This window comes from Papio anubis, chromosome 8 (assembly GCF_008728515.1).
Source record: "Papio anubis isolate 15944 chromosome 8, Panubis1.0, whole genome shotgun sequence".
NCBI lineage: Eukaryota > Metazoa > Chordata > Mammalia > Primates > Cercopithecidae > Papio > Papio anubis.
In genome coordinates this window covers 78,069,897-78,091,337 of record NC_044983.1, presented here as the reverse complement: position 1 = coordinate 78,091,337, position 21,441 = coordinate 78,069,897, and the positions used below count along the sequence as shown (strand labels likewise).

The following is a 21,441-nucleotide window of genomic DNA, read 5'->3' as shown; positions in this document are numbered from 1 at the left end:
GAAAATAATTAATAAAAATAAGTAATAAGTTATTCAAGAATGAGGAGAAACTGAGTGATCTGAATAAGATATCATTCTTACAACAAAGGGGACTATTAAAATATATTCCATTTCTAACTTTAACAGTTAACAAGATACTTGCCTAATTAGATATCAAATAAATATTAAATTATGAGCCAGCCAAGTTCATGAGTAGGAACAAAAATCCAATGTCCTATTTAAATTAACCACAGTTAAATCCACTTTATTTGTTACTTTTCAAAAACTAGAGCTTACAGTGCCATGTAGGCAGGGCACCTCAAATCTGGATAGGGACCTGTGTGGAGCTGATTTTGATCTCCTCTGCAGGAGGTTGTCCAATACTGTACCAACCCTGCCCACAGACCCTGCATGCAACATTACCATCACCCACTCGCTGACATGATTGCCTTCATGAACTCACCCAGAACTATAAGACTGGGGCAGCAGAATGGTGTTGACACCCCGAATAAGAGTGATTCTCACTCAAGTTGGACATGGGCTGAATTCAGGAATTTGGATTACCACTGCCTATCCTTAAACTAGAACTACTTATGTGGGCCTATGGAAAAGGCTCTATCAGGTCCCACCTCTGGTCTAGAAACACCCAGAGAAGCAGGAGGCAGCACTTCATAAATACTGGGTTTGCCATATCTGGCTGAATGGCACAGAGATATTGAATGTTGTTGACAGTATTATTTCCCATCCAAAGCCAAAACAAATGTGCCCAACCAACCACTAAAGAATGTATTTGTCATAAATATGTCAGGTTATCAAATGTTACTGAGGGATAACACAAACATTTTCAGTTGCATACTTTCTCATTTTAGCATTCTATACCAAAGAAACTTCTTGTTCAGTACCTTGAAAGGTACAAAGAAGAACATTTTCTCCTTTGATATTCTTGATAATGACTTCCAAATGTTGGCATTTATGCATGAGCAGAAGCCCCTTTTCAAAGAATAATGTAACTGAATTTATCTTCTTCTTTTGACCTTTAAATGACTTTTTGGTCTTGCCTCACTTATCTATCTTACTTCTTGGTTTGCCATTCTCTCTCATCTTCTGAGATCATTGAGCCAGGGCTTCAGGGTGAACTTCTTCAAAGAAAAATGCTTTGGTATTAAAGACTTGTCTGTTTTGGATCAAGACTTCAGAGCTTGTTCTCACAAAAAAAATTAGAAATAATACATCAGTTGTGTAATTACTTTTTAAAATCCTTCACAAATGTAGACTTTTCTGTTTCTCAGGTAATGACCTGTATAGATTTTATCTGATATTTTAATAATAATATTTCTCATAGAGTAATATCTTCTAAAAGATATTTCAAAATTCTATTACCTTAACTTAATTAAGCAAAATAGTTCCTAGAAAAAGTCTTAAAAGTATAATAGCTATACTCCTTTCACATATCTGTTTTATATTTTTTAAGAAGTGACCCAGTGAGAAATACAAATTATAAAATATAAAACTGAGTTTTTAAAGTAAATTTTATATCTTCTTTTTTTTTTTTTTTTTTTTTTTGAGACGGGGTCTCGCTCTGTCACCCAGGCTGGAGTGCAGTGGCCGGATCTCAGCTCACTGCAAGCTCCGCCTCCCAGGTTCACGCCATTCTCCTGCCTCAGCCTCCCGAGTAGCTGGGACTACAGGCGCCCACCACCTCGCCCGGCTAGTTTTTTGTTTTTTTTTTTAGTAGAGACGGGGTTTCACCGGGTTCGCCAGGATGGTCTCGATCTCCTGACCTTGTGATCCGCCCGTCTCGGCCTCCCAAAGTGCTGGGATTACAGGCTTGAGCCACCGCGCCCGGCCCCTATATCTTCTTATGTACACCATTAGAGTGAAAGACTATTGATCTGTAAGAATAAAAGTTTAAAAAAACAAAATCCTCAGTCTTTGTGGCGCTTTCTTTTTAAGGTTTATTATATCTATATCTATATCTATATTCATAGATAAATAGATAGATTCATACTGCCCAAAGGAAGATAATGTTTGACAATTATTAAATTGTTGTTAATTCAATAAAAAGTATTGTTATTATTATAATTTTTATTAAAAGGAGGCCTTGTATTTACTAATCCAGATGTACTTATATAGTGGGAAATATTGACATAAAATAAGGTAGTACTTTGCCTGTACACTGAGTAAAGTGCAGTATATTAAATTTCAGGGTATCCCAGAGGAGGGCTGATTTATGTTGTCTGAGGATAGTGGATATTCATTTTCAGAAGAACTCGTATTGAATTGGGCTATGTGTGATATGTTTTTGCTTTTTACCCCTTTCTGTATCATCTCAATGAGAGCTATTCCAAACCTGTGACTTTATAATCCTTTAATCCCATTTTCTTCCCACATTTTCACACATTTGGAGCTAGAATATATATGAAACAGTAATGCATGATAAGAAATCTCCTTGATGATTAGTCTCCTAAATATTATAAGACTTAGCCAGGTAGACTTCTAACAGCAGAAGACTCGTAAACTCCTCTGAGGAAATTATTTTATTTAGTCTCCTCATTTAATATATGAGGGAACTAGTTACTAAAAGGATTATGCTATTTTTTCAAGGCTCATAGATTTAAAAGTTGTGAAACTAGTATAAAAATTCAGACATTTAGATTTAGAGTTTGAGTGCTCAGCTTAAGTCTAATTTGATATTCCAAGCTACATCAATATTCTCCAAAGTTGCATCTAGATTAGAAAATAAGAATATCCTCTTAATTGTGGATATATGTTTGCTCACTGTTTTCATGAATATTTGAGTCATTTCAGAGAAATGAAATGATCCATATGTAAATTGTATAGATCGCAAATGTGAGTTATCAATCATTTACTTTTCATTAGAGAGATCATCTTCTGCAACTTGTTCATAAAAATCATTATTCCATATTTACTGTCCTAATTCCATGATGTGTGAAGCAACAACAAGTATTAAGGTGCTTAAAATATTTTGCATACATTTATCAGGTTCTTCAAATTTAGCTGTAAAAATTCTAGTATTCTTGTGCTTATATGGATTTTCATGAATACATTACTTAGCCTCTATGTACCTTGAATACTCTTTTAGTATTTTTATTTTGAAAAAAAAAAAATTCTTAGGATGACCACATCTCAGGTAGTCTCTAGATTTACACTATTTATTCCATTTTTTGCCCTCTAGATTTCTTGCCCTGACATTTCAGTATAAGGTATGTATCTACACAAACAGCACATTTTCTCACATAGCACCTTCAAAAATTAACAAATATTATTTTTTCCCTAAAATTTCTTCTGCTCATGATTAAAATATATGAAATATAAAGAAGTTATTTAAAAGCAGTACAACTTTTCTAACCCTCCCAATTCTGTCATTGGGCTGCCTTTGGCATGTTGTTACATAATTAATTAATCCATTTCTCAAACTGCCTTTCCAAATATTAAACATAAACAAAAAGCAGTATTACAAAAGCTGATTATTTTAATTATATTCAATTACAATGAGGCAAAATTAAGTGACATCAGCAAGATGGCTGACTAGAAATCTTAGTAGTTATCCCTCCCTCAACAGGAAAAACAACTACATTTTGATGAAAATAACTAAATGAGAGTGCCAGAAACATCAAAGGGGAGCGAAAACCAGTCAGAGCACAAAAGTCTCTGAGCTAATCCCAGCTAAGGGATGGTAAGGTGGAGGCCAGGTATTCATACAAGATGGAAGAAAATATCTGGCAACCAACTTACCACCCCATAGCTGGTATCAGCTTAGAATGACAAGAGACTTCACCCTGTGGGGAAACTATAAGCAAGAGGACCCCAGCAACACTCTTTAACATCATGGACACCTACAGCACTCACTACTGGAGACCCATGAAATCCTCACAGTGACTAAGCATAGCAGAGAGCTATCTAGAGTCCACACAGCGGTTCTCCCTCCAGAGAAGGAGCCAACAGTCTGCCCCACACACTGAGGCCCATGTGGCTACTGTGTTATGACATCTTGAAACTGGAACTACTGCTGGATTGTTTATTGCTCAGGGAACAAGTGGTCACAGCACCTTTTCATTCCTGAAAGATTAGTCATTATTAAACAACTCCCATCCACTGGCCCACCATACTCCAGACAAGCTTTGGCTATACCCAAAACCATGGGGGCAAGTGGTTGTGAAGCAACTCAGTCTACTCCCAGTTTTTGCTGCACCCCTGCCATCTTGAGTATCAGGCTGAAGCTGCCCACTGTTTCTCAGGTAAACAGTGTCTTAGCAGAACCATTCCATTTATTTCACCTAATCTGTGCTGCAGCCTGCTTCTTTGTGCCTGAGCTGAAGCTGTGCACTGCCCCCAGGGAATATGGTGCCTTGGTAGATCAACTCCATTTACTCCCTCACAGTGACTGCTCCACCCTGCCACCCTATGCATGAGCTAAATTAACGACTTGCATTCTGGAGAAATCATGATTTAGCCATCTGGAGCAGTCATACTCCCCTCTCCATGCCTGTATTGAAGCAGTGCCCACCTCTCAAAAAACAATGCTTTGATTATTCAGAGCAATCATGCCTCCTCGGCCTGAACTGAGGTAATACATCACAACCCAGACAATCAGTGTGTTGGCTGAACACAGAATCTGTGCATCCCAGGACTGAGCTGATGGGGTACCCCACATTCCAAGGAAATGGAGCACTGGCTGAACTTGGACACCCCATACTACACGTGAAATGACTTTAGTATCCTGCTTACCTGGGAATGAAGTACCTCCCTAGATTCTGAGCTACTGAGACAACCCCTTGCCCAGGAAGTTGAGTCATCACTGTGATGTTCCCCACCCCACAGGTCCCAAGCAATAGCTGTGTTCCAGGGTTCTTGCTGCCACTGCATATGACCTCACACAGTGTGGGATACTGCCATGTTCCACCAAGTGAGGGTCTATTAAACAGTGATTCTTATCTCAGAACCCCAGTTGCCACTGTTTGCTATTGGCTCTGGTTTACAAATTGCAGCAGTACACTGTTCCCTGGGCCCAAATCTCCAGAGTTTCCCTTTCCTAGTGCTAAGCCAGTGCTGATCCCTGCTTTCCAGGGTCAGAGTCACAGCTGCAACCCAGATCCCTGGACCCAAGCTTCTAGGAGGCTGCCTAAGAGTCACAGACACTGGCTTGTGGACATCTACATCCTAGCCTGCCTCAGAGAGTGAACCTGCACCCTAAAACTCAGATGCCACAATATGTTTGCAAGACCCTAAGCCAATGATCCAAGCTCCACAGCCACTCCAAGGATCTGTATCCTAGAACACAGTGCTGCCACAGCTGCTTGTATGTTGTGTCAAACCAACACCAAGAGGGATCTCATTGGCTAAGTCTCTCATTGTGTGGGGAAAACATGAATAGGAAAACCTTAAAAAGTCCTTGCCACCAAGAACTTTAACAACCCACATTCCACAATTACTGCCATAAACTCTTATATTCTAGGCCACTGGAACACCTACAGTCATTGCTCATGTTGATTGCAGCTGAAGAAGCTGCATGCAGCCTATACCACTGAATCTAATCAAAACCAGAGGCATGATATACTTTCTAACAAGCACACAAAGAACCCCCTGAAAGTGAAAATGTTTTTCTACAAAAGTCATTCTGCAAATAGAAGAGGGGATTGTTCCACTATGTGTGCAGACATCAATGCAGGCACACAAGATACATGAAAAATTAAGGAAATATGACACCGCTAACGTAATAAAATAACTCTCCAGTAACTGAACCCAAAGAAAATGAAATCCACAAATTACCTGAAAATGAATGAAAAATAATGACATAAAGGAAACAAAGCAATGTACAAGAGAATACAGGTAAACAACTTAACAAAATCTAAAATCAAATTGTGATCTGAATGAGAAATTTAACAAAGAGACATTGTACCAAACAGAAACTTGGAGCTCAATAATTAAATGAGTACAATTTTTAAAATGTCATAGAGAGCTTTAACAGTAGACTAAATTCAATAAAGAAAAACCTGAACTCGAAGGTAAGTGTTTTGAAATTATCTAGTCAGAGAAAAAGAAAATAAGGATGGAAAAGGATGAAGACAGACTATGGGACTTAGGATACCATTAGGTAAACAAAATTTTGCACTACGGAATTTTCAGGAGAACAGACAATGTTAAAAACAGAAAACATATTTAATAAAATAATTTCTGAAAACTTCTCGTCTTAAAAGAGATTTATACAGCCAGATACATGAAGTGCAAAATTTCTCAAAGAGATTAAACTAAAAGAAGTCTTCACTAAGACACATTATAATTAAACTGTCAAAAGTAAAAGACAAAGAAAGAATTTAAAAACAGCAAAAGCAAGGTGTCGAGTTACATGTAAGGGAATACACATTAGACTGTCAGCAGATTTATCAGCAGAAACTGCATGCCAGGAAAGAATAGGACAATATATTTATAGTGCCCAAAGAAACAAACTGCTAGGCAAGCGTACTGCATCCAGCAAAGCTGTTCTTCAGCAATGAAAGACGAATAAAGTATTTTCCAGACCAGCAAAAGTTAAAGGAATTTGTCACCACTAGACTAGCCTTACAATAAATGCTTAGGGAATTCTTGAATTATAAAAAAAAGGATGCTAATTGATAACATGAAATCATTTGAAAGTGTAAAATTCACTGGTAAAGGTAAATATATGGTCAAATTCAGAATAACCCAATACTATTTTGGTGCTCTGTAAATCATACATATTTCTGGTATTAAGGTTAAAAGCTAAAATAGTAAAAAAATAGTTACAATAAGTTGTTAAAAATATTTATTATCAAAAGATGTAAATAGTGACATATTTTTAAATAGTGGGAAGGAAGATAAAATTTAGAGTTTTTGTATACGACTACAGTTAAGTTGTTATCAGTGTAAAGTAGTCATAATAATATATTTTATATAAGCATAATAGTAACTACAAGGCAAAAACTATCACAGATATGTAAACAATAAGAAGAAATGAATCAAAACTTAGAATTAAATAAAATCAACAGATCACAAAGGTAAAAAATAGAGGAAGAAAGAATTAAAGATTTATAAAAAAACCAGAAAACAACAAAATGTCAGCAATAAGCATTTATCTATCAATAATTACTTCAAATATAAATTAAATTATCATATTAAAAGACATAAATTGCTGAAAAATAAAAAACAATATCCAACTATATGCTGTCCATAAGAGACCTACTTTAGCTTTAAGGGAACATATAGGCTGAAAATAAAGGGATTGAAGAAGATGTTTCATGCAAACAGTAATCAAGAGAGAGCAGAAATGGCTATATTAGACAACATAAATTTCAAGCCAAAAACTGACAGAAGAGAGAGAAGAGGCCTTTATTTAATACTAATGGGCTCAAGTAATTAAGGGACATAACAATTGTGAATATATATGCATCCATCATTGGCGCATCTAAATATAAAGCAAATATTAATGGAGATGAAGGGAGAAATAGATAGCAATAGAATATGAATAGGACACTTCAATACCCACTTTCCTCAATGGACATATTAACCAGACAGAAAATTAACTAGGAAACACTGGAATTGAAATGCACTTTAGAGAAAATGGATCTGATAATACATACAGCAACAGAACATATATTCTTCTCTAGTGGACATGAAATACTCTCTATCCAAGAGAATGTTTATATAGTAGGCCACAAAGCAAATCTTAATTTTTTTAATATTTGAAATCCTATTAAGTATTGTTTTTGACTATAATGTTATAAAACTAGAAATTAATAACAGGAGAAACATTGGAAACTATACATATACATGGAAATTAACATACTTCTGAACAACCAATGGGTCAATAAAGAAACTAAAAGGGAAGTTAAAAATTTTCTAGTGACAAATGAAAATAGAAAAAATACCCAAACCTATGTAATACAGAGAAAGTAGTGCTGAGAGGGTAGTTTATAGCAATAAATGCCTATTTCAAAATAAAGAAAGATCTTGAATAACAATTTAATATTACCTTTCAAGGACCTAGTAAAACAAGAACAAGCTAAACCCAAGATTATTAGGAAAAAATAAATTAAAAAAATAAAATTGAGACTAAAAAATACAAAAGATTGATGAAATGAAGAATTGTTTTTCTGAAAAAATAAATAAAATTGACAAAACTTTAGCCAGGCTAACTATAAAGATAGAGAGAGAGAAGATGCAAATTAATAAAATCAGAGATGAAAAAGAAGACATTACAACTGAAACTACAGAAACACAAAGAACCATAAGAAAATATTATGAACAACTATGTGCTGACAAATTGCAAAGCTTAGAAAAAAATTGACACATTCCTGGACACATGCAACCTACAACGACTGAATCATGAGGAAATAGAAAACCTGAATAGACAAATAATGAGTCCTGAGGTCCTCATCTTTCTCCGTGCTGTTGCCCAATTTCATAAAGTGAAATGTCTAGAATTTGAATCTTTCTTTCTGACCCAGCCTGTGTTCTCTTCATTTTTGAATGTTTACTTTCTGTTTGGTACCAATGGAACAGATTTTTCTGGTCATGAAAATGAATTTTCTGACTCGGCAGATACTGTGTGCCCACAGAAGTCTAACTTCCACACAGATCACAATAAACACCACTTCTTGTAACACAGAAAAAAGCTAAATTGTAAAATGCAGTTTCCTGAATCTCTAATACTATTTCAAATCTTGATCAACTATTCTTTCAAATTTCTTTTTCCTATTTAAATTTCTATCTTTTGAAATCCAAAACATCATTCAATCTAACAGGTAAACAATATTTGGGATTGAAAATACAATTCTGAAAGGCTGTGAATAGGTAGCAAGTCTAAATTTACACAAAAGTCAGTTAAATGGTTTTGACAACATCCTGAAAACTGATGAAATCATGCTCCATTAGTTCATAAATGAGTGAGAAATTCCAGATCTATGGCCTTTCCTGGAAACACCTTGCCCTTGTCCTAGAGAATAACTCTCCATCTTTTTACTCTCAGCAGAAAGTACTTTGTTAACCTTAGCTGCCTAAGGGGAATTTCAGGTGGAGAAGCATTCACGAGCTGGTTCTCATTAGTTAGTTTTCTGGTGTCTGTTATGATGCATGCCACTGTTCTTTTCATTTGCCTCATCAGGTTGTAAAAGCAGAGAGGCAGAAAGGTACTGAGAGGCAAGATCACTGAGCAAAGTGCTCAGGTCTAAGTTCTGATCCTGGGTTCTGCCACTGACTATAACAAATTGGAAGAGCCACCAAAACCTCTCTGGGCCTCTGTTTATTTGTGATCTAAAATTGTTAGATCATTCCTAATTATTCTTAATGTTCCTAATGAATCTAAAATATCTATACTTATGTATTTAAATAATTATATGAGTTTCAATCAACGAGCAAGACAGAAAATCTAAAATATTGAAAAATGATGTTCCTAATAAGTTGTAGAATGTCTGAGTTCAAGCTTTATCTAGAAATGATAAATGTAGTCATGAATGATGTTAATAATAATGCTAATGATGAATAATTGTGTCAGCCTATATTCTCATTATTTTCTCTTGACTCTTGAGACAAGTCTAAGCAGCATTAATATGATAAAATTGTGTAATAATAATCTATCTGTACAACACAATGCATCTGTGTAATTGCTACTTTTAGTCTTTTCAAATGTCAGTAAAATACGTTTTTTTCTTTTAATTCAGTGATGTTGATAAAATACTTAATTACATTTTATGATCCTGAAATATTGGCCATATATTTCCTCAATCATAATTTATTGATAAAAACTTTGAATTCTATACTACTTTACTAAAATTATAATTATTATACATATGATCATCTAGGATAGTAAATCATTGTTTAAAAAACTATTAATATGAGATTGTTTATTATATTATCTATTTACTGAATCATTCTTGATAAATATTACATAGAAAAGCACCTTATTTTTTTTTTCTAAAAACTCTATTATGTTTCAGCAACCATTTATAAACCTAACTTGGAGAAGAGCCAGCCATTTCAGTTAAGAGAATGACACCAATCATGGTTCAGAAAATAATTTTAAGTAGAATTTCTGAAAAGATTTTTACCTGGTTGGAATCCTATAATCTCTCACGTTTAGCTAACCAGTCTTTCAAAATTTCTTTCAAAATTGGCAGTTACTTGCACAGAAATGCTTTTTGCATGCATTATTTTTTGCTGTGTTGGAGACGAAACATTTTCATTCTGAGAGTGCTCTGAGGACCAGCAGAATTGTTACCGCCTGGGAATCAATCATAAAAAAGTAATATTTATAAAAGCAATCACTGTGCTCACCCAAACCAAATGGGAGAGACTAGGGATAGGCTCACAGCCTGTTTTAAGCAGCCCTCCAGGTGATTCTGGTGCACATAAAGATTGAGAGCCACTATTCCTATGTATATATAGCTTGTTGTTTTGTTTTGTTTTTGTTATTAAATTCTATTGAAAATTGTTTTCTTAGAGAAATATTAGATTTATAGCAAAATTACAAAGAAAGTACAGGGAGTTCTAGTATACCACCTGCCCCAATACATGCTTAGGCTCTTTTATCGACAACATCCTACACCTGAGTGGCACATTTGTTAAAATTGATGGATCTTCTGTGTAGTTTTCAGAATGAGTCTGGGCGTGGTGGCTCACGCCTGTAATCCTAGCACTTTGGGAGGCCAAGACTGGTGGATCATGAGGTCAAGAGATCAAGACCATCCTGACTAACATGGTGAAACCCCATCTCTACTAAAAATACAAAAGTTAGCTGGGCGTGGTGGCGGTCACTTGTAGTCCCAGGTACTGCGGGGGCTGAGTCAGGAGAACTGCTTGAACCCAAGAAGAGGAGGTTGCAGTGAGCTGAGGTTGCTCCACTGCAGTCCAGCCTGGGCGACAGGGTGAGACTCTGTCTCAAAAAAATAGTAATAAATTTTCTAAAAGAATGATAAAATTTGTTTTCCTCTTGAAATCGTATTTTGAACTTTTAATTATTTAAAATAGTTAAAAAATAATTTAATGTATTAACTGCCATTTCATTATTATACCTATTACTTGTTCATATTATTTGCAAGTTAGAATTTATGTAATGGTAACATTGAAACTTGAATGAGCACTTACTGGCATATAGTGCATTAGTGATATTGTAGAGGGTTCACTGAGGACCCCAAAGATTCATTGTGTCCCCTAAGAATCTTTACTCCCAATGTCATCCCATAACAATCAAATATGGCAATCAAAAGCAATTGCTAAATATTTTTAATGAACTAAGGTGTTCTTGTAAAATATTAGAGTTATCATTTTGGTGAAAATCTTGCTAAAGTATGACATACTTTCTCGGTGTATCTCTCTTTAGTACTAATGGGTTAGCTGTGATGTATAAGTTCTTGTGGGTTTTTTAAATTAAGTTTCTATGTTCAAATATTATAATTTCTAGTAGGAGTCAGACATTATGCCAGCCTTAATGAGAAACTCAGTTTCAGACAAACTGTTCAGAATTTGTCTAACTCATACAGAAGGGAATAGCTTTTTATTTAATGTTTTGCTGGCTCAGTATATTACATTCCAGTTTTTCAAAGGCAGAAAGATGAACCTTTAAGGAGATACTTTGGAAAGTTAAAGAAGTGCTATCTATTATTACTCAGAAACAACAGGTTTAATTGGCAAGCGGGGTTTTAAATGTACCTGACTTTATTTTTTGATGTTACTTTTAATTAACAAATAAAAATTGTATATATATTTTGTGTACAAATTATATTTTGAAATATGTATATATTATAGAATTATTCAAGGTAATCAACATATGCATTATCCCACATACTTATAATTTTTTTGGGTGAGAATGCTTAAAATATACTCTCAGCCATGTTGTATCACAGATTTCTTGAACTTATTTCTCCTATGTAACTGAAATTTTATATTCTTAGACCAATTTCTCCCCAACTCCTCATCCCCAGCCTCTGGTTAATCATGATACTATGTCTACCCCTATGAGTTCGACGTTTTTAGATGTCGCATGAGTGAAATCAACTTTTTTAGATGTCACATGAATGAAATCAGGCAATACTTTTCTTCCTGTTCCTTAGCTACTCTACTTTAAATTTTTTTCTGACAGTCAAGGCTTGATTTTTAAATTTTCTTTTATATTTATATTTTAGTGATTCTAGCTGTTCGGATAATGGTTGTGCTACAATAGTGGCCAGACAATATTAATCTATTTTATGTAAGCGGTCAGTGTTTTCATCTTCTCAAGCAACTTTCATGAATACATGCTAAGTTTAGATGAATCATGGAAGTGTAAAAGTAAAAGTATTTTAGTTTTTCTAAAACATGTACATTAATTATATTTAGAATCTTATGCTCTATAAGAATATATCATATTTTACCCATAGCATGTAAATACTGTATTAACAAAATATTAATAGCTGAACTTCAAAAATATGCAAAAGAGATTATAAGGATAGTGATTAAATTAAAAACAACCGCTATTAATAAGAAGAGCATATCTCATATAATCTGCAAAATAATGAACATAGTGTTGCATTCATATAGAGGAATTTTTAGTTAATTCTCATGACTGAAATATTTTTAGTGTATTACTTTATTTATTGATATAAATCTGTAATGAAAAGAATATGAGATGAGAAAGGGGAAAAAGGCAGAAACAATGTTTCTGTTTTCGCATAAAATGACTATTACTGAAAGTCAGCTTTTCTAATTTATATTTTACCGCTTGTCTATGACACACAGAGAGTTTTGTGGGGAAATGTGGTAGAAGAGGATCCTGGGCAGAGAATTATAGGTACCGACTTAACAAAAACACTTTGCAAAACCAATATTGTTATGTGTCCTTTATGGGAAAGGGGAAAACATTTTCATTTTAAAATTCCAATTAATGGCTTATATGTTTGTTTCTGACTTAGAAGCAGATACACACTTTTTAGGGGTTAACTGCTAGGTGTACGGGAATAAAGCTGAAAGGTATCATTAAAAGTACAGAGCCAACAGAAATTGCAGTGGGCCTTATTCAAAATTTAGAATGCTTAGTGCAGTTTTTGTTCTTTTTCTTGATAGAACATGCAAATATTTATTTTTTTTTTCAGAAACAGTCTCAATGCAGTCTACTATTCTTTTTAAAGTGATAAAACACATAACATAAAACCTATCATCTTAACAAACGTTTAAGGTCATAACAGAACATAATAAAACACTGTTAACAATATGCACACTGTTGTACCACAGATCTCTAGAACTTTTCATCTTGCATTGCTAAAATTCTGTATCTATTGAACAGCAACTTCCCATTTCCCTCTTCTCTCAGACCCTGGCAACCACACTTCTACTTTAGGTCTGGATGATTTTGACTACTTTGGAAGCCTGATATAGGTGGAATTATGCATTATTTTTCATTTTGTCACTGGCTTCTTTCATTTAGCGTAATATCCTCAATGTTTATCCATGTTCTGCATATGACAGAAGTCCTTTCTTTTTAAAGGCTTTATAATATTCCTATATATATACACACACATACACACATATATTGCATTTTGCTTATCCATTTTTCTGTCGGTGAACATTTAGATTGTCTCTAGCTCTTTACTATAGTATGTAGTGCTGCAATAAACACGGAGTTTAAATATCTCTTTAAAATCCTGTTTTTAATCATTTATAATTAATACCCCAATGTGGGATTGCTGGATCATATAGTAGTTCTCTTTTTAACTTTTTTCAGAACCCCTACAATACTTGAGCTATTATTGCTCTTTGATTTAATTAACAATTTGCCCATCTCCTATAAACTATTGGGAAGCAGGAATTTCACCCTTCATCTGCATTTCTTTTTGGCTATTTTGCAATGAAAAAATAAAGAATGAACCTATGAGGAAAAAGATATTCACAATGTTGTGAATAGACAACCTAAGTCAGTGGGTGACTTCAGAGCTAAAAAGTATGTTTGCACTATTAGAGTTTAGGATGTTGCTATGCCAGAATAGTCTCAACTACTTCTTTGTAGACACTATAATTGAAGACATGTTCATTCTTCGTGTTTTTATGCAAGTTCCATTTTATTAATAAAACGGCATTATCCCAGTGGAAAGTGCTGGAAAAAATGTGCCAAGAAACAAAGAAGAGTTGATTTCAAATTAAATTAGTCTAAGGATTTGAAGTGATGCTCTATATTGATTTAACTCTTAAATTTTTAGAACCTATCTCCTTTACATATTCTAAATATCTTCTTTTGAGAATTGTCTATTCATGTATTTTACCCACTTTTTGATGGGATTATTTGATATTTTCTTGCTGATTTGTTTGAGTTCCTTGTAGTTTCTGGACATTAGTTCTTTCCTGGATGCATAGTTTGTTAATATTTTCTCCTACTCCAGGTTAACTCTCTAGTCTGCTGATTATTTCTTTTGCTATGCAGAAGCTTTTTAGTTTAATTAGGTCCTATCTATTTATCTTTGTTTGTTGTATTTGCTTTTGGGTTCTTGGTCATGAACTCTTTGACTAAGCCAATGTCAAGAAGAGTTTTTGTTGATGTTATCATTGAGAATTGTTATGGTTTCAAGTCTTACAGTTATGTCTTTGATCCATCTTGAGTTGATTTTTTTATAAAGTGAGAAATGAAGATTCAGGTCCATTCTCTGCATGTGGCTTGCCAATTATCCCAACACAATTTGTTGAACAGGGTGTCCTTTCCTCACTTTGTATTTTTGTTTGCTTTGTCAAAGATCAATTGGCTGTAAATATTTGTCTTTATTTCTGGGTTCTCTATTCTCTTCCGTTGGTCTATCTGCTTGTTTTATACTAGTACCTTACTGTTTTGGTAACTATAGCCTCGTAGTATAGTTTGAAGTTCGATAAGGTAATGCCTCCAGATTTCTTCTTTTTGCATAGTCTTGCTTTGGCTATGTAGGCTCTTTCTTGGTTCAATATGAATTTTAGGATTTGTTTTTCTAGTTTTGTGAAGAATGATGATGGTATTTTGATGAGGATTGCACTGAATTTGTAGATTGCTTTTGGCAGTATGGTCATTTTCACAATATTGATTCTACCAATTCATGAGTATGATATGTGTTTCCATTTGTTTGTATCATCAATGATTTCTTTCAACAGTGTTTTGTAGTTTTTCTTGTAGAGATCTTTCACTTCCTTAGGTATATTCATAAGTGTTCTTTTTTCTGCAGCTGTTGTAAAAGGGATTGAGTCTTGATTGAGCACTAGATATTGGCTGTGGGTTTGTCATAGATGGCTTTTATTACTCTGAGGTATGTCCCTTCTATGCAAATTTTACTGAGGGTTTTAATCATAAAAGGATGCTGGATTTTGTCAATGCTCTTTCTGTGTCTATTGAGAAGATCATATAATTTCTATTTTTAATTCTGTTTATGTGGTATATCGCATTTATTGACTTGGGTATGTTGAACCATCGCTGCATCCCTAGTATGAGACCCACATGATCACGGTGTATTATCCTTTTGATATGATGTTGGATTCAGTTCGCTAGTATTTTGTTGAAGATTTTTACATCTATCTTCTTCAGGGATATTGGTTTGAAGTTTTCTCTTTTTTTAATCTCCTTTCCTGGTTTTGGTATTAGGGTGATACTGGCTTAATAGAATCATTTAGAAGAATTTTCTCTTTCTCCATCTGATAGAATAGTGTCAATAGGATTGGTACCAATTCTTCTTTGAATGTCTGACAGAATTCAGCTGTGAATCCGTCTGGTCCTGGACTTTTTAATTACTATTTCAATTTTGCTACTTATTATTGGGCTATTCAGAGTCTCTATTTCTTCCTGATTGAAAATGTTTACCTTATGCACACAAACTACAAAATCCAGAGGAGATAAATTCATGAAAATATTCAATCAGGAGATCTGTGCCTATTCAGTCATGAGGTGTGTGCATAGTAGCCTTGAATATGTGCATAGTAGCCTTGAATGATCTTTTGTATACAAATGGCAAACAAACATATGAAAAAATGCTCAACATTACTAATTATTAGGGAAATGCGAATTAAAAACACAATGAGATACCATCTTACTCCTGCAATAATGGCCATAACTAAAAAATATATAAAACAATAGATACTGGTGTAGATGTGGTGAAAAAGGAACACTTTTACACTGCTAGTGGAAGTGTAAACCAGTACAACCACTATGAAGGACAGTATGGAGATACCTTAAATAACTAAAAGTAGAAGTACCATTTGATCCAGCAATCCCGCTACTGGATATCTATCCAGAGGAAGAGAAGTCATTACATGAATAAGACACTTGCACACACAGGTTTATAGCAGCACAATTTGTAATTGCAAAAATATGAAACCAGCTTAAATATTAATCAACTAATGAGTGTATAAAGAAAATATGGTATTTATAAATATTATATATATAGTGTGTGTATATATATATATAGTACATGTGTATATATAGAGTACATGTATATATATAAACATAGTACATACACACACACACACACACACACATGGGAATACTACTCAGCCATAAAAAGAAATAAAATAATGGCATTCACAAAGACCTGGGTGGAGTTAGAGACCATTATTCTAAATAAAGTAACTCAGGAATGGAAATGGAAAACCAAATATCATATATTCTTACTTATAAGTGGGAGCTAAGCTATGAGGATACAAAGGCATAAGAATGACCTAATGGACTTTGGGCACTTGTGGGAAAGGGTGGGAGGGGATGAGGGATAAAAGACTATACATTGGGTAGAATGTACACTGCTCTGGTGACAGGTGCACAAACATCTTAGAAATCACCACTAAAGAAATTACTCATGTAACCAAACACCACCTGTTCCCCCAAAACTACTAAAATAACATATAATACAATAGTCTGAATATATTGAATTTTATTAAAATATAAATGTTCATTAAAATATTTATAATAACAACCACATTAGAGATAAAAATTATTGTCCTATTATTAGTTGAATAGTCCATTTAACGCTCTTGACTGCTTTTAATAACCTAAATGTATAATTAAATTTGTCTAGGTCATTTGGCCAAAATATATTATTAATAAGTTAATATCTAAATTTACTTAGTTACAAAAACTAGTATTTATTTTCCCATACTATACTCTCCTTTAAGACACCACTTTTAAATTCTGCCAGTCAGAAGCAGTCTACTTTTCATAAATGTGTGTATACTTTTTCATTTGATAACAATGCCCACAAATTGACGTTTCAGTTTAAATAAATTCAGCCTCTAACAATGCTGCTTCTCTTGTCCAACCTTAGAAAGAATATGGTGATTGATCTTTAAAGTCATATAATAGCTTGAATGTAAGATTCTAATAGTCTTGCGGCATTTCACAGTCTATTTTATAGCACAATTGTTGATACTCATGCCTTATTTCCTCTACTAAGCTAAATTCTCTGAGGCTGAGGTCATGCTTAATTCATTTTTATATAATTTGTGGTGCTTCCTGTGAAGCTTGGCACATAATAGTCACTTAGAATATGCTAATTGATTTTCATGTTTGTGCCCCTACTGAGTTCAAACTGTTCAACAACCAGTTAACCAATTTTATTTAAAATATGCCTAGGAAAAGCACGATTTTAAAATTATAGTACAGATAAACAGATTTATAGTGGTATGACAGGAGCTAAAAAACGCTTCAATGCTATTAAATTTTTTCATCTCTAATATTTAATAATTTAAATTCTCCAAAACATCCCAATTATTGGCATTAAGGAATTTGATCCTCATCCTTCTTGATTTTAAGGCTGAGCTCAATGCCAGTGAGCAAGTCACACTGGCATTCGGTAGAAACTCGGGAGAAAAGGAAAGCCTTCTTACTCTGTCTAAATCTGCAGGACTTCTCTGCTATAAATGGCTCTCTGTGAAGTCTGTCTCCCTGGTCTTTGTCCTTTGTGGATAAGCTTTCAATGACTTCCAGGAATCAGAGACATACGAACATGTATTGAAATAAATTTCTGAAACACATTGTCAAATCTAACCCAGTAACTTTTAATTTATTCCTTTCTAGTTTTAGTTGTTGCTATTCAAAAAATTAATAAAAAAAGGAATTGCTGATGAAATGGTCACAAGTCAACACTTCAAAGAGATGGGATGTAAATAAATTCTATATATAAAAACAATATTTCTCTCTTCAGCACTCAGAAAGAAGGTGGTAATTTCTAAGGCTGTAATGACACTGTAGATCTAAGGCTCTAATTATGTGTGGCATAGCACAGTCTATTTTATACGACATTTGTTGTAACCCATGCCTTATTATTAATAATACTTAATACTTGTATTAAGCTAAATTATCTAAGCCTAGGGCCATATCTTTTAGGAGTCCATATATTCTGATTTGTGTACTAGTTCAATTTAGCTAAGCTGAGTTATTCCCCAAATCCCTTTCCCTGTATGATTACAGGTTAGCCATGAGTTGGAAGTCAGAGTGAGGCAAGAACCACCTGGCTCTGAAGATCAATGATGAGCACCAGGACCTATTGAATTTCTCCCTGTTGACCCTGATCTGCTGTATCACATTGGAGCATGAGGAAGCAGCCATGTATAATTGCTTCTTGTCCCAGTGGACACCTTCCTTCAACAATGTCTTGGGACAGGTTTGCCTGTAGCACCATGGCAAAGAGTGCCTGCAGTGAGTGAAGGATACAAATTTCATAATATTTTCTTGAATTATATTTTATCTTCACTCACCTCTGCTTCATTTCGGACATTTCTTCTTGACACCAGCCCACAGTTCTACAGCAAATTCAGGTCCTCCACCAATTACAGAAACCATAGGCTCTCATAGAACCTTTTTTAAGAAAATAACTCAAAAATTGTATACCCTTTAATGAGTACCTTACGCCATATCTTTCACAGTGTTTCCACTTCCTTGATCAAACCCAAATTGATACAAGACCAAATACTGATACCCCAAGTATGTTGTCTGTTTAAGATACATGCTAGTTTTGTGCTGATACAGCCACAAGCATTTGAAAATGTCTCTTACTTCACTGAAAGCAAATTCTGTGCAAAAACATATTTTCCTTAAAAGACTTAGTTAACAGCTTAGTTCATGCAGTAAAGGGAATCTAAGATGATACATAAATTTTAATAAATTACTTCATGCCTATGTCTTTCTCGATTTTCGAGCTAATTTCGTTTATGTTCATCCTTAAGCCACATTTCCAGAAATATTCTGGGAAAATAAAGATTCTATTTGGACTGCCTTAAAATGTCTTTGATTTCATAATTGTAAAACAGTCAAGTAAGCAAAAAGAATGGCTGCTATTAGGTAACTCTGTTTCTAAGGAAGCAGATATTAATGGTAATGAACCATCAGCAATTGCAGAAAAAAATAACACTTAAAATACATCTAGAATAAATCGAATACATACTAATGCATACTTGTAACCAATATTTTTCTAGAAATTACATATATTGTATCTCACTTTTTTCTTACAACTCTGACAAATAGGTTATCATTATGACATTTGCTGCACTTTGTTGTTAGTCTGATTCTTAACCCTGAGTTCTTTATGATCTAGTGAATTTTCCTTCTACTATCAACAATGTTAAACATTTTTAATATTAGAAAAAAAGTGGAAAATATTTCATTACTTCAATTGATTCTACTTTGTAGTTAACCAAATATATACTAGAATATGATGTCAATGTCTCAAACCATATTTCCATCACCTACTTCTCTCTTACACATATTTACATAATTTAACTCACGAACAGATAGGAATGTGAAATGACATTGAATATGTATAAATCAGATCAATCTTTCATTTCAATTATATTTGCAAGCATCAATTAGCTTGATGATACATTAATATATAAATGATGAAATTTGCCAAGTGTTAAAAATTCAAAAGTGTATGATTTCTGGAAAGATATATAAATGCAATATTTTGATTTAAAGTTATGGAAAATGAGAATTATTTTGAAATTGATGTATGCATTTTAATATATCCATTTAATTTCCAAAGTCTTAAAAATTGACAGCAACTAAATTCAAATATTTTCAAGTTATCCATAATGTCAGAAAACAAAGATATTGGATGGTAATTTGAAAAACACCTACCTTTAAATCTCTTTTAAGACATTTTTTAGAACCATTAAAAAATTAAATAAGCCATACAAAAAGAACTCTCTGATATATTTATTTGTAGTTTTTATCATTCACATTGCTTTATCATAAGTGTAACTTAACTTATAAAGTGAGTTTTGGCATGACTAAAATAAAATTAAACTGAAGAAAAAGTAGTAAAAGCTTAAATGTGAGAAATTAGAGTTCAAATAATTGAGTATGTATAGCTGAGAACAGAGCATTAAAGTGCTATTTTCAAGTATTTAATAAGAATATTTAAATAAAATATCAAAGGAAGAAATAAAAGCTTTATATGAATGAAAGTAAATTTAAACAGAAATCTTAGATATCCCACTATTGTTAATGGCATTGCCATCTTAGTGAAATTTTTAAAAATATTATACTAATGCAACACATGTAATTTTGAAACATACTCATTGATTTGACTTAGGCATGACACTGAAATAAAACATCTCTCAAGGTCTTTAAATATTAAAAATAAAATAATCTGTAGCTTGGGCTTTCACTATCAAATAATTAAAATTTCTTCTTTTTTAGCCAACTTTCTTAATGAACTTTAGAAGAGTCTAAATACTTGGAAATATGAGTGCAGTATTAATTTTCCTTTACTAAGTAAAAGGAAAGATAGATTGTTGATCAAAAACATAGCATACAGGGTGTAAATTCCATAGGTCTAACTTAAAAAAAAATTACACAAATAAGTTTTAAAACTAAAAAACAAAAAGAAGACACATCGCTTTTTACAGATTGCTTTTCTTTTATATCAGTTCTGGGACACAACCCTGTATATAATCACTCACTATGCTATGGGTCTTCAAATCTAAACGAAATTTTGTTTTCAATGAATTTACTGAAATTAAACCAAAGTCACTGATTTATAGCATTAACTTTTTTTAGTTAACAATATATTTAATTTTCTTAGTTAACAATGTATTTAATTTTAAATGTATTTAACATTTATTATTACATTGTTTTCTTTGCTGACTTTGAGACTGCTATATATTATTATTGATCATAAATACTATTCTAAAACAATTTCAATCCTAATATCATACTATTAAAATGGTTGGCTGTTATACATTTACAAGAAACTGCTTTTTGTTCTTGTTTTTTAAGAGTATGGCACTTTAAAATAGATGTAATAAATCTGAAAATAAAATTATTTTAACATTATGACTTGTATATTCAAGCCTCGAGGAAAAGTTCTCAAGTTAATAAAGCATCTTTCCTCTAAGCACTCAAAACAATTTACAAATACGCTCATTAAACTTTATATTATCATGTTATATTGGAACATGGTGAGTATAATGATGATGTTTATTTTCAGGTGAAAAGTCCAGTCAAGAGGACTCCAAATG

The 21,441-nt window shown here is 33.3% G+C and overlaps 1 long non-coding RNA gene across 3 annotated transcripts in view; it reads right to left on the bottom strand.

The window, feature by feature from the left end:
* LOC103886932 overlaps positions 1–6,951 on the bottom strand; it is a 39,430-nt gene extending 32,479 nt beyond the window's left edge. Inside the window, exon 1 of one of the 3 annotated variants that reach the window (XR_001905676.3) lies at positions 4,729–6,951. This is a non-coding gene — a long non-coding RNA (uncharacterized LOC103886932). The remainder of the gene's footprint in view (positions 1–4,728) is intronic. The other 2 variants (XR_001905675.3, XR_650798.4) reach the window with 2 other exon arrangements.
* Between the last annotated feature and the right edge of the window lie 14,490 nt (positions 6,952–21,441).